Here is a 16,343-nt window from a genome sequence, read left to right on the forward strand (position 1 = left end):
TTTTCCTTCCCAACCATAGATAATCCACATTTGTCTCCCTTTAGTACTACATCTACTTAATAACCTATATCATATATTTTTAACCATTTCATCTATCTTCAAGAGAAGAAGATTATCATTAAACTTTCTTTATACTAATCAAATGGGATTCAAGAAGGGATGCCACACTTCCAAAGTTTGGGGCCCCAATTAATATAATCATTATTATATATTATAATATAATAATAATAATTATTATTATATATAATTATATAATACATATTATAATAGAATTATTATATCACATAATAACATAAATAATTATATAATACAATAATATAATAATTATATCATCAACATTATTATTAATAATTATATTATATATAATGTTATTTATGTCAGCTTGAGGAAATCCATCAATGATTACAAAATCCAACACAAAAAACCTTGCCATTCTTATGGTAATAAGAGAAGCTAGTACCAATGCCTTGTTATGACTTCTACCCATTGATCTTCTTGCACTAATCACCAAGATTTTCAACCTTACCCCAGTTGGTGTCAGGTTGCCTGAAATGTCCCTTTTCTGATTTTGTATGATATTTCACGCCTCTAATCAGATTTTCAAGATCAAACAACTAATATCACAAAGATCCACCAAATTTCTCAAGAAACCCCAAATCGGGTATGCTGAAAATAGTGCCAAAAGCTTCACAACTTCATAGATTATTAATAAATCTGAAAATGGACATTTTAAAAGAAATTTCAGCAGCATAACAGCCTGCAAAATGACATTTCCAGATCCGTATAGCCTTTACACAACATTTCACAAATGTAGGACAAAAACTATGCTCATCGGGCTCCCAAAATTAACACAAAAATGCCCGGAAACACCACAAAAATACTAATAATCTATCTCAGAAGTTTAATCACGTCCCAATACATATATTCAGCTCTATTTTAACACCTTAAAGTCTGAAATACAGCAGCAACCCAAACTCATATGAAATGCTCAGCTGAAAACACCAAACTCATGCAAAAAATACACCCAAAAACCCACAAATCTACATTGTTCAGCACAAAAGCAAACTCTGTATGAGCATGCACATGGAATGGCTTCAAACTCCCGTCCTTAGCCTTCCTTGAAACCTGCAAACTCCCGTTCTTGGGTCTTCCTAGAAACCTGCAAACTCCCGTTCTTGGGTCTCCTTCTCCACAGGTTTGGCAACCTCTAAAGAATAACAAAGAATGAGCGAAAATCAAGTTCTGGAATGTGCCCAAAATGCCTCCAAACCCCCTTAAAAGAGGGCATAAATGTAACTCACGTCCAAGAGAGGTTAATGAAACATATTTTAATAATAATTTTCATTTATTAGTCCAACAGTTTCCAAAGATTAACTCCCTTTTTTCGAAACTTCACTTTCTTGGGCCTGGCCTGCCTTAGCAAAGATTATTATTTTTTAATTATTTGAAAAGGGGACATGACAAGTCCTCCCCTCCCAAACATTGCTTGTCCTCAAGCAATGGCTGAATAATAAACCAATCAATCCACCTGGATCCCAAATGTAGTCATGAACTATACTACTACCAATTAACACAGGCTCTTGCAATATCCTCTGCAACATGACCAAGAGGAATCCATAATCAAACTGACAATTATAGCTCAACCAAACTCCAAAATCACAACTTCCACAGTTAGAAACCCACGAGACACAAACTCTTAGAACATCAAAACCCAAGTAAAGTGGACTACCAACACAGTAAATACCATCAACGCATTCCACTGGCCTATACGGAATGTACAATCCAACTCTACAACAATGGTGAATGCTCTCAAATGAAACTATACCAAGTATGAAGAATCCACACACTGTACAACTCCTGCAGTCAACACAACTCTGTAGATCATCAGCCACTGTCTCATAACCATAACTCCCATGCACCCCTGATGGTGAAAAGCCATCACAAGATAAACAACAAGAAATGGAACCCAAACCAAATTTTCCCACCATCAACTCCTCAACACAAGGATCAATTGCTAACTGATGTACATACCCTACAATATAATGTTGATTAAAAAAACCAACCTCATTCAAGAGCTCACCATGAACAAGTGATATAACCCACTGTGACTGATCACTAGCTAAGTCAGGAGATGTCATAGCCAAAGGAGTAGAATCAATAACAACACCTGCTGAAGCATCACTCCAAAACTCCTGCTCTAAGTCATGTATTATCAAGCTATCAACTGCAGGACCTATCGCCATGTCGTGACAATCACAACTCTCATCCCGAGGCATCAAACTATTCCATGACTGATGATAAGCACTAGGAACCAAAGTACATCTCTGTATCATAATCTCATCAACATGGTCATCAAAGGTAAATTGATGAGCGTACCTCATAGTGTAATGCCGATAGAATGCGCCAATCTCAGTCAGTGGCTCAGACTGTAATCCAGATGAAACTAACTGCAATTGATCATTAACCATGTTGGAACTGACTACTACCTCCAAAGATATCACCAAGGGAGTAGTATTACTAGAAGGAACCATGCCAACTGTCGACTCACCAACATCACACACGATCTTTGATACATCTCTAGTCTCTGTGCCATCAGTACTAGAGGCCACCACCATGTCAGGCATACAACAATCTGCTACAACACCCAACTCAACTGAACCTGACTCTAGTGGGAATGAACCTGATATGCCAATGTTAGTATCAAGGATGGATGCATCCCCATCTCCACTATCTCTGACAATCTCGGCCATGGTCATCCTTGGTTCACCAAACACCACAGCTTGTGACTGTATAGAATCAGGTAAAGACTGTAGTCGCTCTAACTCCATGGTCACCTTAGCCAAATGAAACTGTGACTCCTTGAAAGCCAACCGTGTACTCTCAAGAATCTCAGAAGTCACCTCAAGCTGCTCAGTAAGCTCACTCACCTCATCTTCCTTGGCCAACAATGCATCATATGCTGTACTACCCCACTTCATAAGATAATCTCTATCGGCTACCAACTGCATATAATTCTGTCTCAAAATTTGAATAGCCTCCCATGAAGAGTGGATCTCTGTCAAGGAAAGATAACTGCCTTCCTGCTCATCACTAGTAGGAGAACCCCATCCATAAACTGCTAACAACTGACGAGCAGCATCGAAATGCTGGCAAGTGATAGCAATGTCTCGGTCACTAACTCTCAATTGATTAGACACATGATGGCACTGGCTTGATTGTCTCCTACAAATCTCCTCTGATGCATTGTCTAAAGGAGTATCCTCAAAGTTACTAGTCTCTAGAGTATTACCATCCATATCTTGTGAATCAAATCTAAAGCTCATATCAACATACGGAGTATCAAAAACATTAGCATTGCTGTCCAACTCCTCTATACCCAAGGAAACTAAGTCTTCAAAACTGCCCACTGCATCCTCCTGGATGTCATCAATGCCAATATGATCCTGGGACTCATCTGTACATACTGCCAAATATGAAATATCATCAACACATTCCAGCAAGTATGGTCGACTGGATATATGAACAAAGCCCAACACCGGTGTATAAAAACTAATACCAACATCGGATAAGCTCCTGGCACAAGAAAAGACAACACTGTGCAATTTGTTAATCAAATCCATGGTAGCACCCAAACCATTGCTACCAAAAAGTGTTAATGATTTACAGTCAACTGAACCCCAAATGTCAATATAACAATCTCGAGTCCATATCTGTAAACTAGAATTAGCTGGTAACTCAAGCAAAATCCTGACTTGAGTAATATGACCAATACCAACTAACTCCACATACTTGTCATGATGAGATAATGTAGTGACAATACTGTCTTCACTCACCTTCAGCTGGAGGGATAAATCATGTGAAGTACTACTAGCCTCAACCTCATGTGATGAAGCATCTAACTGTGCCTGGTACTCTCTCTCAGAAAAGTCATGAATGCTCAATGTCTGCTCATCCACACCAGGTATCTCACCATCATGCAGAACAACATCCTCATAATCCTCATCTAAACCCACTACACTGTAGTCACTGCCTGTTGTAACTATACCATCCTGAATACCTGTGGCATCACCCTTTGACGACCTGTAAACAATTGTCTCAATTTGAGTATCAAGTTGACCATTACTATCAATCTGTGTAATATCCTTTCCCACCACCTCCTATGGCAGAGTAGAATCTGAGACCTCTACCTGGCTATCAGCTAGTTTCTCAAACTCCTCATGCAAGTTCTTGGGAATTGTGTCATCTGTCCTGTGAGAAAATCTGCCAAATAGAAATCTAGTCAACTTATCCACCTTAGCTGGGTCAGATAACATGTCATTCATTATACGGTGGTGCTCAACCAACTGTTTAGACATGTCATGGCTTATTTTCATAAGTTTATCTCGAATGTCTAAATAACCATCCTTTCTACTATTTTGACTCTGGCTATCAATTGTTCAAGATCGTTTCCTCTGAGACTCTGTACTATACCTGTCCATTCTAGATAAAGTAGAGTGTAACCCCAATAGGATATAACTTCTTCAAACACCAAGAACTAACATGCAAATGATTAGAAGTAGCATGCAACCATAGATTTGGACATGCAACTGATTAGAAGCAACATGCAACCACCAAATTATGACATGCAAGATCTGGGTAGTTGTCAAAACTGACATGCAAACTTCTACAACCACCAAATTCACCAAGAACTAACATGCAAATGATTAGAAGTAGCATGAAACCATAGATTTTGACATGCAACTAATTAGAAGCAACATGCAACCACCACATTATGACATGCAAGATCTGGGTAGTTGTCAAAACTGACATGCAAGATCTGGGTACTTGTCAAAACTGAAATGCAAACTTCTACAACCACCAAATTCACCAAGAACTAACATGAAAATGATTAGAAGTAGCATGCAACCATAAATTTTGACATGCAGCTGATTAGAAGCAACATGCAATCATAAATTATGACATGCAAGATTTGGGTAGTTCTCAAAACTGAAATGCAAGATCTGGGTAGTTGTCAAAACTGACCTGCAAACTTCTACAAACCCTCAGGCTGGCAAGATCATGGCTCTGATACCACTGAAATGTCCCTTTTCTGATTTTGTATGATATTTCACGCCTCTAATCAAATTTTCAAGATCAAACAACTAATATCACAAAGATCCACCAAATTTCTCAAGAAATCCCAAATCGGGTGTGCTGAAAATAGTGCCAAAAGCTTCACAACTTCATAGATTATTAATAAATCTGAAAATGGACATTTTTAAAGAAATTTCAGCAGCATAACAGCCTGCAAAATGACATTTCCAGATCCGTATAGCCTTTACACAACATTTCACAAATGTAGGACAAAAACTATGCTCATCGGGCTCCCGAAATTAACACAAAAATGCCCGAAAACACCACAAAAATACTAATAATATATCTCAGAAGTTTAATCATGTCCCAATACATATATTCAGCTCTATTTTAACACCTTAAAGTCTGAAATACAACAGCAACCCAAACTGATATGAAATGCTCAACTGAAAACACCAAACTCATGCAAAAAACACACCCCAAAACCCACAAATCTACACTGTTCAGCACAAAGGCAAACTCTGTATGAGCATGCACATGGAATGGCTTCAAACTCCCGTCCTTAGCCTTCCTGGAAACCTGCAAACTCCTATTCTTGGGTCTCTCTGAAAACCTGCAAACTCTCGTTCTTGGGTCTCCTTCTCCACAGGTTTGGCAGCCTCTGAAGAATAACAAAGAATGAACGAAAATCAAGTTCTGGAATGTGCCCAAAATGCCTCCAAACCCCCTTAAAAGAGGGCATAAATGTAACTCACGTCCAAGAGAGGTTAATGAAACATATTTTAATAATAATTTTCATTTATTAGTCCAACGGTTTCCAAAGATTAACTCCCTTTTTTCGAAACTTCACTTTCTTGGGCCTGGCCTGCCTTAGCAAAGATTATTATTTTTTAATTATTTGAAAAGGGGACATGACATTGCCCTTTGAGGCTCCAACAAACTTGTTTTCTATCTACCCTTTATTAGACAAAATCCATGACACCACCTTGATCCTTAACATAGGAAGAACCTTCTAAGGCCCATTAACAGGCCATCACATACATTATCTTATTTTTTTTTTTAGCAAAGTATATTTTTTTCATTTTCTTGATTATAGTTTAAGAGCTATTTATTTTATTGTTCTTCACTAATAGCAACTAAAAAATGTACGTAAGAGTTGAGACAGATGGCCAAGTTCTAGTGCTATCAACACTATATAGTTTAAAAGACCTAGGGCTTCCCAAAGGTCAATGACAACCATGTTAATACAGTCATCAGGTGAGAATGATTGAATTGTTTATTTGTTTTTATTTTTGCACATTCTTATTTGATGACAAATCTTGAAAGTCCATGTGGATAATTAGAGGTAGGTGGATGGATGCAAAACTATGACAACTTAACATTTGCCACATTTAGAGGTGTGGAAAATGTTGAGTCAATTTTTAACATAGGTGAGGCTTTATTTGTCTTCAGCTCATTCCTTTCAACAATCCCTCTATCGAATTAAAGTCAATATAGCGGCCCATAACCTCCTTATATAACACCTTTGCCCTTTCACTTTCTCTATCAACATTTTCCTTTACTGTTTGTTCATGCCCACCCATTAGGACAGTTGTATTTTTTTTATTAGCAGACGATTGAAGAGGTTTTCAACGAAACATGTTTTGGTATGCAAATCAATTAGGAAATCAAAATTGGAATTACATTAAATATTTGACATTTATCTAGTATGAGAAACAATGTATTTTTCACAATGATTTTTTCTTTCTTTTATGTTTCATTAAGTTTAACTAGTGCTTGCACCTTCCAAGGTGCAAAGATTACACTGATAGTTAAATATGAATTTAATAAAATATTCCCAATAAGTACAAGTAGATAGTTGAAGAGGTTTTCAACAAAACACTTTCTAGTATGTAAATGACTTTGGAAATGAAAATTAGAATTATGTCAAATGTACGTTGTTTGTTTAGCATGAGAAATAATGTATTTTTAACAATGATTTTGTTTTCTTTATGCTTCATTAATTTTAATTAGTACCTGCACCTAATAAGGTGCAATAATAACACCAATAGTAAAATATCAATTCAACAATATATTGGAAGGTAGTAATCATGTAGAGAACTTATTATAACAAGCACTCAATAGCTACAAAAATTGATCACTGTAGTTTAAATAGAATCAACTATTGTGACATCATTAGTGATTCCAAGTAATCACTCTTGGAAATGAAAATTAGAATTATGTCAAACGTATGTTGTTTGTTTAGTATGAGAAATAATGTATTTTTAACTGTGATTTTGTTTTCTTTATGTTTCATTAATTTTAATTAGTACCTGCACCTAATAAGGTGCAATAATAACACCAATAGTAAAATATCAATTCAACAATATATTGGAAGGTAGCAATCTCACAAAGAACTTATTATAACAAGCACTCAACAGCTACAAAAATTGATCACCGTAGTTTAAATAGAATCAACTATTGGGACATCATCAGTGATTCCAAGTAATCACTCCACTGTACTTTCCATTTTTATGTTACCTGATGGATAAAATGTACACTGATTGTTGATTGATAGATAAAGCTATCATTTTTTAAATTGAAAGGATTCATTGAATAAGTTTCAAGTTGCTATTTTTAAATGATCATGGATCTTAATTTACATTACAATATGTTTCTCAATATCCATTTGTTTTGAAAAAATAGTTGCAGCTCTTGTTAATCAAAATATTGATTGATTTTCAGTGTTTGACCAATTGTTTCATTAAATGTGAGCTAAAGATAGAAAAGTGGTAAGTTGTCAAAAAAAATTGTAGCGACAGAGCTTCTACCTTTACAACTTGGTTTTTCTTTTTTCTGTCCTGATCAAGGTTCTTTTCCATATCCTTTCGTAATGGTTATAATGGTGTGATGGTATTGCTCCAGCTTCATTTTTCAATTTATGTTAACTTCAATTTTTCAATTTATGTTAACTTCTCCCTCCCAATTCTGCAATTTCACAATTTATTTCTTTCAATGGTGGCTTAGTGATATAAGTACAGTTGGGAAGTTGACACAAAAGTTGTAGTGTTTGCTTTAGATCATTGAACGGGGCTTTTAATAAACAAGAGCCTCTGACCCTTTCCCCTCTCAGTGTAACTTGGGTTTTCTGTATCGTCTCAGCTGTTTCTTCTAAGGCTTTACATGTTTTAATAGATTGAAATTTTATAGATACGACTTCCCAAAATACTCTATTCTTGATTTTGAATCTGTCTCTACTATGTTTCCCTGTCATCCCTTTCTTGTGCCATGATCTCTCTATTGGGATGATAGTGTTTTATGAGAAGAGGTCTAGGAGTTACGTAAAATCAATAAATTATCTCTGTTATCTATTATGGACTCTCCCCCACCACATGACCCCTTTCCAACTTCTTAAACTATTGCTTTTGAGAAGAATGTGACAGTTGTAAATGAGATTAATATAACTTATGTTACTGATAACATGACGCCCACTCTGCACACAATGAAGGAATTTGTTCGTGACAAATTCAATTATATAAATGCTGACAAAGCTAGTATCGAAGAGCAAGTTGCTGTTGTTTTTTTACTCTTTAATGGGACAACTATGCATTTGTTGTCACAGGAGCATGCTTGAACAATATTTTCCAATATCGATGTTGACACCCTTGTTCAAATCCCATCCAAATATCTGAAGCCAACACTATAACTTGTGCACCACGTTCTCAAATGTACTTATATCACCAAGCCACCGTTTAGAGAAACACATTGGGAAATCGCAGAATCAGAAGGGAAAAGTTAACAAAAATTGAAAATTTGAATTCATAGAAGGATAAGCTACACATAAATGAAGTCTAAAGCAATACCATCACACCAACACAACCATTACAAAAGGAGATGGGCAAGAACCTTAGTTAGGAGAGGAAAACGACAGACAAGTTGGAAAGGTAGCATCTGTGTCCCTACAATCATTTTTTAAGAACATGCCACTTTTTGATTTTTAGCTCACATGCATTTAATGAAATAGTTGGTTGAACACTGAGAATAAATCAATATTTTTATTAACAAAAGCTGCAACTATTTTTTGAAAACAAGGGGATATTCAGAAACATTTTGTCATGCAAATTAAGATGTATGATCTTTTAAAAATAACAACTTGCAAATAATTCAATGATTGCTTTCAATTTTAAAAATTATAGCTTTACCTATCAATCAACACTTAGTGTAAATTTTATCAAACATGTAACATACAAATGTAAATTATGATGGAGTGGTTACTTGGAATTGAAGTATAGCTTCAGTAGAAGTGAAGTACACATTATATTAAGTACATGTATCTGTGATTACTATATATACACACTCTCATTGTTCTGTATTATAATTCTCATATACTTGATAAAAATTGATATATATCTCATAAGGATGTGTGTGTGTGTGTGTGTGTGTGTGTGTGTGTGTGTGTATCATATAGTATCTTACTAAACTTTTATCATAAATCTAATTGCAAACTACCGAATGCTAACTTAATTGGGATTGTGTAAATTGAATATTTACTAATGATCATATCCATCTAGGGACATGATCTCTCATATATAATTGATAATGCCTTATGAAGATTGATATCAATCAATGGCAATATTCAATCTCAATAGCATTTAGAGATATATATGCAGTCAAGGTTATTGTTCAGTTTGATACGTTTGTAATTCATTCTTCTGATTTATATTACAAGTATTAGAAAGGTATACACAAGCAGCTATAATATTACAGACAGACACATGTATCAATCTAATATAGATACATTCCGAGTTAGTCAGTTATTTTGAAGCAACATAATTATATATAGTGATATCACATCCTATCTCTATCAGAGATCCTGTCCCAATTGCTGATCAATTTTGTTGCTATTGTGTGCTTGTTATAATAATTTTTTTGTGAGATTGCTACCTTCCAATATATTACTGAATTGATATTTTACTATCGGTGTTATCATTGCACCTTATTAAGTGCAAGCACTAGTTAAAATTAATGAAACACATAATTTTTTTTTGTTAAAAAACATCATTTCTCATACTAAGTTCTAATTTTTGTTTACTAATTCATTTACATACTAGTACGTGTTTTGTTGAAAACCTTTTCAACTATCTACTTGTACTTATTGGGAATATTTTATTAAATTCATATTTAACTATCGATGTTATCATTGCACCTTATTAGGTGCAAGCACTAGTTAAAATTAATGAAACATAAAAGGAAAAAATGAATTGTTAAAAATGCATTGTTTCTCGTACTAAACTGAGATCAAATATTTGACATAATTCCAATTTTCATTTTCTATTTTATTTACATATTTGTACATCTTTCGTTGAAAATCTCTTGAACTATCTAGTTATAGTTATCGGGAAAATACAACTGTTCTTATGGGTGGGCACAAACAAAATAGTAAATGCAAAAGATAATACAGAAAGTGAAAGGGTAAAGGTGTTGTAAAAGGAGGTTTTGGGCCCATGTATTGACTTCAATTTGGCAGAGGAGTTCCTGAAAATAATGAGCGATGAAAAATAAAGTCTCGCCTTTGTTAAAAATTGGCACAACATTGCCTACACCTTTGAACGTGAAAAATGATGAGTTTCCATAGGTTTGTCTACATCCACCTACCTATTATTATCCATATGGATTTCCAAGCTTCATCATTAAACTAAAAACTTGTGGAAATGTGCATAATAAAGATAAATAAAACATTCAATTATTCTCACTTGCTGACTATAATACCATGGCCTCCATGGACCTTTCGGAAGCCCAAAGGCATTTAAACTCTACCGTGTTCATAGCACTGGAACTTGGCCATTTGTGTCTCCACTCCTATGTATATTTTTTGATTGCTATTAGTGAGGGATAATACTATAAAAATCTCTTAAATAATAATTAGGAAAATAAAAAAAAATACTTTGCTTAAAAAAATAAGACATTGTATGTGTTGCCTTGTTAATGGGTCTCAGAGGATTCATCCTCCTTCAGGATCATGGTGGTGTCATGGATTTCGCTTGGTAAAGGCTGGATAAAAAACAAGTTTGCTAGAGCCTCAAAGGGCAACTTGAGACCATTTTGGGTTGGGCTCAACATACTGGTGATTACTGTAAGAAGATTGATGGATGGAAGTAATAACAAGGCAACGGTAGTGGCTACTCTTATTGTCATAAAAATGACAAGGGTTTTGTGTTGATTTTGGTAGCTATGGTTGGATTTCTTCAAGGTGACATAAATAATGTAAAGGTTGTGATAATATAATTATGGTGATTTATATTGATTATTCTAATTAATAATATAATAATTATATTCAATATAATTATTTATGTTATTATGTCAAATAATAATTCTATTATATTATTTTATTATGTAATTATTTATGTTATTATGTCATAGCAATTCTATTAAACATATATTATATTATTATATATTAAAAGTATTAAATTAATTAGGGGCCCAAACTTTGACAGTGTGGCATCCCATTGTGAATCCCATTTGATTGGTATAAAGAAAGTGTAATTTTCTTCTCTTGAAGATGGATGAAATGATAAAAAATATATGATTTGCCTTATTAAATATATGTAGTGCTAGATGGAGACAATCATGGATTGTCTATGGTTAGGAGGGAAATCATTGCCTTTAGTAAACAAGCATGGAAATTCAATATTTTGAATTTTGCCAAGCTTCATCTAGAAGGTAATTCATTAATAATAATCAATGCCATTATTAAAGGGGACTTAGGAGTTTGATATTTTACTAAGCATGTTAGACTAATTAAATCCCTTTTAAAATCCTTTGTAAACTACAAAAGTTGGATTTTCACTATAAGATCAAGGCAAGGAAGAGTTGATAGAAGAATTTTGCAATCTAGTAGGGAAGCACCTTGGTTGAGACATGAAATTACAATGTAGTCTCTAGGGAGAGGTGGCTTGCAGGTAGGATCCCTTGGCCTAGTGGAGAGTCGTGGACTTTTAAACTTGAAAGTTGTCATTTTATAAGCTCATTTCAAATTTAAATTTGAATAATCTTCTATCATTTCAAGGACATTTGATTTTGATATGCATTTAACATTTGGAGGCTAAGGTGGTAACTGCATGGACATCATTTGAATTCACATCACAAATTAATGTTGCACATGTCAAGGATGAAGTGGGTTAAAAATGTTTTGCATTGATAATTGCTTTGGAAGTGTCTAGAGGAAGTTTTGCCAGTTTGTGGGATGAAAAGGGATTAACACCTGGTACCTATTGTTGTGTAGAAGTGTTTTGGGCTCCTAGGTGCTTTGGTGAATAGAGCTTTGAATAAGAAGAAACATGGAAGCCAATCTCTCTCTACATAGCCATAATTAGTTGCAAGATTTGAGGCTAAAGTTAGCTTGAAGTGAATGAGAGATATATTATCCTCCCTTATGGAAGTGAGTAGATGAGATCTTTGACAAAAAACTTATGACGACAAAACATTGCTTCAAATTGGATATTCACATTTCATCATCTTTTCTCTCATGGGTTCTTCAATTGGGGATGAAGGAGGATTTGGATAATCAAACCTTGTGTGAAACCCAATTGGAGAGGGGAGATGCTACCAAAATGATGTAGTCTAGGGGTAGAAGACAAATAGGTTTATTAAATGCTTCAAGCTTTTTGTATTCACTAATTGTTTCCAATGTACCTTATGGCTCCAAAAGGTAAAACCTCAAACCCACCTCAGCTCAACAATTCTAAGGCCTCCAATCACTTCGTCCAACCTAATGTGATGTGAAACAATAGACTTCAAAATCCCAACCACTCAACAAGTATGCAAACTCAATTTTTCCCATCAACTAGGTCTACTAGCCCAATTAGCCCTCTTTTTCCTAATTTCTTTAGTTTTCTCTAAAACTTTTCAAGCCAATTGCCAAATAGATGACTAATCTGGAAGCCCTTTTGGGAGTACTATAACATATCAGAAACTTTGTAATGACTCCTTCTCCTCGGTCAACTTAAATTGATCTTTAAGAGCAAATGAGATGCTTTAGAATTCATTACTCGGTAGATTTAATCCTATTTAAAGTTAACTCTTAAATATCCTCACTAAATACTGTTAGTAATTCTAGATAATGTTCATAATCCCCATATATCAAATTTGGTAATGGATGGTAGATTTACAGCTGCTCAAGTTCAGACATGATCTATGTGGGGTCCTCTAGCCCCAATGTGAGTGATTTACTCGTCCCCCTATGTACACTCCCTATCCACTACATATCTAATACAATAAATCTTAGACTTACCCACAATTTATTAGTAATATTAATTATAATTATATTAGATCTTAATTAAATAATAGTAAGAATAGAGTTAATAATATCTGATCTATAACATGAAGAAAATATCTTGAATTCCAATATTTGGTGCTCCTGCTTTGGCCAACTCTTTTGTTTGTATGCTCAATCCCATAAACCCTTTGTGGTTTTTTGTTGGAAATTAATATTATTATTATTATTATCATCATCAATATCTAATTCTATTTTTATATTTATTCGTAACTATATTAGAAAATACTCTTTAAGAATTATGTCGATCAATTTTAAATATTGGTAGTAGGTACTCATATTTAATATTCATTACAAGAACAAATTATATTAATCACAATTCATATGTTAGTAATAATAATTCATAAAATAATATTTCATATTAATAATATTCCATAATAATATTAAAAATATATAACTTATCCCCTTACCTCATTAACCCATCAGTTCATTGCCAGGCAATGCGAAAGTGATTTGACCATGTAGTACTATCTCCTACAAGTTGCAATTTGAGTCCATGATGGCAGATTATAAAATGATTTATTCACCTTCTTCTTTATGTGGCACTATTTCTTGCCTCCATGGCATGCCCTTGAGTGGTCTTCATAAAACCTTTACTTTATGGAAATTAATGCGACACCTTTTCTCTTTCCTTACCCAATACCACCTTTTCCATAGTTTGCTCCTTTCTTTGGGTTATTGGTTCATCATAAGTAGTGTTGTCGATTTAATATTCAAATTCATCATATAGTAGAGAAATAATTACATATATATATATATATTATCATATTTAATATGACAACATTATCTCATTATCTATTATTCAGGCTCATGACAAACTTACCTTTGGTTGTCTGGGAACAACTGAGAGAAAATTTGCTGATTCCACCTATTTTAGGCCTAACTAGGGAACTTTTACAAAGAAATCCCTATCTAGGTGTATTCCCAAACTTCCAAACTTTCAATAGTGTTGTATTTTGGTGAAAAACTAAATATTTTCAAGGTTATTTGCCCCTATGCCTCCATTTAAATACCCAACCATAAAAACCTTGCCAAATTGCCTTCAAAATTAGGGCTTTCTAGAAAACCCCTCTCCCAACACTTGTGAAACTTAACCAAAGTTACTACACCTTCTCCTTGACACAATTAACCACCACCAATCATTAAATAACACCCTTATTCAAGAAGGCCTGTTGCTGGTATAGCCTTGGTTCATATTTCATGCACATTTCCCACTAGACTTCATAGTGTACACTCTCTAACTCCACACTTCCTGCAATTTTTGGTTATTAATTATATAATACAACTCAAATGGAATCCATTCTAGAAATTTAGACCCTAGAATTCATAGAATGGATCCATACATCTTAAAACCTTCAAAATCACAAAGAACAATGCACTTTCTATAGCCTGTAAGAAGAGACATGTGAAAATCAAAACCTTATGGGCCTTGGAATGAATTTAAAAAAAAATGGAGCAGATGTTGTAGACCTTAGTACATATCTTTGTAATAAAGGATCTTAAGGGTAACTCCAAATCATACAAGAAGATGCTAAAAAATGCACCAAAACAATGATATTTATTCATTGATTATCAGCCTTCTTCTCAAAACCAGTCCGTGCAAATCTGTAAATATGCCTTTCCAAGCATGTGAAAGTCTTTAAATATCTGTGTAACAACTTCTTCAACGAATTTCAAGTGGTTTGAGGTGTCTATTTAAGAAACTCCAAAAATAGTTTTTTGCCTAAACTAGTCATAACTGTTACATCCCAAATTTTGCCCTAAGTTTTAAATTGATCATAGCCATTGGTATAAAAAACTATTTATTTCTTGATCATGTGAAACAAGTTAGTTAATTATAGACGTATCAATTTATTTTCTTCTTGATCATGTGAAACGAGTTAGTTAATTATAGATGTTGTATCAATTTATTCTTTCTCGATCATGTGAAGAGAGATAAATATAAACGTTGTACCAGCTGATAATAAGTTATTTCATTCATGATCATGTGAAATGAGTTAGTTATTATAGACGTTATGAAATCTATAATTGTCATTAGTTGATCAACAATTATTTGATTGGACTTTACGATTAATATATCTTTGAATTGATGTCTTGGCAAGAATGCTTTGTTTGAGTGATTGCAAAAAGAAGACTAAAGAGAGGGGAAGCATTGTTAAACGGGATCATCAGAAGGAGATAGTTGATGGGTCCAGTCATCAGGATCAATAGGTTTGACTTAAGACTACCTTGGAAAGGATATAGAGAGTTGACAACATGTTGCATTATGGGACCGCATGAGCTATTAGAAAAATAATATAATAAAACTTAAAATTAAAAATATGAAATTCGTACCTTTGAAGATTTATTAATTGAATTTATTATTTAATCATTATTATACACCCTCAAATATGAACACATGTATATAAAAATGAGGTGACACCAATAAATTATAAGTTTATAATCTAATGATGTCACTTCATCAATGCATATACATGAACGTGTATAAAAATGCATAATAATAATAAAATAATAAATTAAAACTCTTCAACTTATTCTTTCCCTCTTCACTTCTTTTTAAAAAAAAAAATTGATTTGAGAAGCATTTGAATGGCTTTCTTTATAACTGAAGGTAACCAAAGAGCCAAACAAATCCTTTTAATAGAGTCTCCTTAATCGTATTTGAAACAACATTTTTCCTCTCTGCATTTTTTTCGTGACTCTTTCTCTCATCTGTATTTACGTTAAGACGAGAAGATATTTTGAGATTCTTATCAGCCTCAATAACTTGCCTCTTGTTTCCTTTATAATTTTGTCTTTACCTTACGCGAGGACAGAGTTAGGGAGTGTGGAGTCCAAGTCTTCCAACCACAGGAGTAGGAGCTGATTGGTTTAGGTCACCATGGGAGTTGTAGCAGATTTTAGTTATTTTCAGATTCAACAAATAGTTTACAAGGAAGGAGTAAAATCTTTTTGTCAC

At 34.0% G+C, this 16,343-nt stretch overlaps 1 long non-coding RNA gene across 1 annotated transcript in view; it reads left to right on the top strand.

Moving 5' to 3' along the window:
- The window catches only part of LOC149528773 (uncharacterized), a 97,377-nt gene extending 81,599 nt beyond the window's left edge, over positions 1 to 15,778 (top strand). Inside the window, exon 6 of the long non-coding RNA XR_016358634.1 lies at positions 15,487 to 15,778. This is a non-coding gene — a long non-coding RNA (uncharacterized LOC149528773). The remainder of the gene's footprint in view (positions 1 to 15,486) is intronic.
- Positions 15,779 to 16,343: the final 565 nt, after the last annotated feature.

This window comes from Cupressus sempervirens, chromosome 11, assembly GCF_028749045.1.
Source record: "Cupressus sempervirens isolate cs-2001-9-10 chromosome 11, ASM2874904v1, whole genome shotgun sequence".
Taxonomy (NCBI): Eukaryota; Viridiplantae; Streptophyta; class Pinopsida; order Cupressales; family Cupressaceae; genus Cupressus; species Cupressus sempervirens.